This window comes from Mandrillus leucophaeus, unplaced genomic scaffold (genome assembly GCF_000951045.1).
Source record: "Mandrillus leucophaeus isolate KB7577 unplaced genomic scaffold, Mleu.le_1.0 Scaffold156, whole genome shotgun sequence".
In the NCBI taxonomy this organism is placed as follows: domain Eukaryota; kingdom Metazoa; phylum Chordata; class Mammalia; order Primates; family Cercopithecidae; genus Mandrillus; species Mandrillus leucophaeus.
This window is the reverse complement of record NW_012101543.1, coordinates 4,623,461-4,625,843: the sequence shown is the minus strand read 5'-3', so window position 1 is coordinate 4,625,843 and position 2,383 is coordinate 4,623,461. Positions and strand designations below refer to the sequence as shown.

General features: G+C 37.0%; 1 protein-coding gene across 4 annotated transcripts in view; it reads right to left on the bottom strand.

Annotated features, from left to right (window-relative positions):
• The window catches only part of SLCO1C1 (solute carrier organic anion transporter family, member 1C1), a 63,374-nt gene that overhangs the window by 32,716 nt on the left and 28,275 nt on the right, over nucleotides 1-2,383 (bottom strand). The window lies entirely within an intron of this gene.

Sequence of the window (2,383 nt, the reverse complement as noted above, 5' to 3'; positions counted from 1 at the left end):
TTAGATAGCCAAGCCACCAGGCTCCTACCCACTGGGGATCTTTTGGGGTAATGGTTATGTGATCTGAAAGACAGAGGAGATGGCTAAGTAATACAAACAGCAAAGCTAATATGTTAAAATAATCTACTTAAAAATAAATTATTGCAAAACTCTATAACATCATAAAAATACCTAATAATTCATCTATGCTATTTTTTTTTTTTGATCTGGATATTATCACAGGCATACCTTGGAGATTTTGCAGGTTCAACTCCAGACCATCACAATGAAGTGAATCTCACAATAGAGAGTCACATGAATTTTTTTGTTTCCCAGGGCATACAAAAGTTATGTTTAATTATACTGTAGTCTTCTAAGTATGCAATAGCATTATGTCTGAAAAATGTACATACCTTCATTTAAAATATTATTGCTAAAAAATGCTAATGATCATTTGAGCCTTCAGTGAATAGCCATCTCAATGTTGATGGCTGCTGACTAAAGAGGGCAGTGGTTGTTGGAGGTTGAGATGACTGTGGCAATGTATGAATATAAGGAAATGATGAAGTTTGTCACATAGATCAACTCTTTCCTTCATGAAAGTTTTCTCTGTAGTATGCAATGCTATTTGATAGCATTTTACCCACAGTCAAACGTCTTTCAAAATTGGAGTCAGTCCTCTCAAACCCTGCCACTGCTTTATCAACTAAGTTTCTGTAATTTACTAAATCTTTTGTTGTCATTTCAGTAACATACACAGCATCTTCATCAGGAGTGGATTCCACCTCAAGAAGCCATTCACTTTGCTCATCCACAAGAAGCAACCCCTCATCTGTTCAAGCTTTATCACGAGATTTCAGCAATTCAGTCACATCTTCAAGCTTCATTTCTAATTATAGTTGTCTTGCTATTTCTACCACATATGCACTTACTTTCTCCACTAAAGTGTTAAACACCTCAAAGTCATCCAGGAGGGTTGAAATCAATTACTCTCACACTCTTGCTAATGTGGATATTTTGACCTCCTCCTATGAATTACAAATGCTTTTAATGGCATCTAAAATGGTGAATCCTTTCCAGAAGATTTTAAATTTACTTTGTCTAGATTCATTAGAAATCACTATTGATTGTAGCTATAGCTTTGTGAAATATATTTCTTAAATAATAAGACTTGAAAGTCAAAATTACTCCTTGATCCATGGGGTAGAAAATGGATGGTATGTTAGCAGCCATGAAAACATTTATCTATTTGTACAACTCTGTCAGAGTTCTTGGGTGACTAGGTACATTGTCAATGAGCAGCAATATTTTGAAAGGAATCTTGTTTTTATTCTGAGCAGTAGATCTCAACAGTGGGCTTCAAATAGTCAACTATGCTACAAAAAGATGTGCTGTCATTCAGTACATCTTTATTGATCTAGTTGTAGAGCACAGGAAGAGTCTATGTGTAGGAATTTCAGAATGGTAAATGAGCATTGGCTTCAACTTAAAGTGACCAGTGGCCTTAGCCCCCCAACAAGAGAATCACCCTGCCCTTTGAAGCTTTAAAGTCAGGATTGACTTCTCCCCTATGGCTGTGAAAGCCCTAGATGGCATCTTCTTCCAGTAGAAGCCTATTTCATCTAGGAGGAAAATCTGTTATTTAGCATAGCCACTTTCATCAATAATCCTAGTTAAATATTCTGGGTAACTTTCTGCAGCTTCTCCACCAGCACTTGCTGTTTCACCTTGCACTTTTGTGTTACGGAGACAGCTTCTTTCCTGAAACCTCATGAACCTATCTCCGCCAGCTTCAAACTTTTCTTCTGCAGCTTCCTCATCTCTCTCAGCCTTCATAGAATTAAAGAGGGTTAGGCCTTGTTCTGAATTAGGTTTTGGCTTAAGGGAATGTTGTGGCTGGTTTAATCCTCTCTCCAGACTACTAAAACTTTATCTCAATAAGGCTGTTTCACTTTCTTATCCTTCATGTGTTTGCTGGAGTATCACTTTTGTAATTTCCTGCCAGAATTTACATTCACAACTTGGGTAACTGTTTGGTGAAAGAGGCCTAGATTTTTGCCTGTCTTGGCATTCAACATGCCTTCCTCATTAAGCCTAATCTTTTCCAGTTTTTGTTTTAAAGTGAGAGACATGCAATTCTTCCTTTCACTTGAACACCTAGAGGTCATTGTAGGGTTACTAATTGGCCTAATTTCAATATTATTGTGTCTCAGGGCATAGGGAAGTCCAAAAAGAGAGACAGGGGAATGGCCAGTGGAGCAGTCAGCACACATGCAACATTTATCAATTAAATTTGCTGTCTTATATGGGCACAATTGTGGTGCCCCAAAACAATTACAATAATAACATCAAATATCACGATCACAGATCTCCATAATGGGTATGATAATAATAATAATGATAA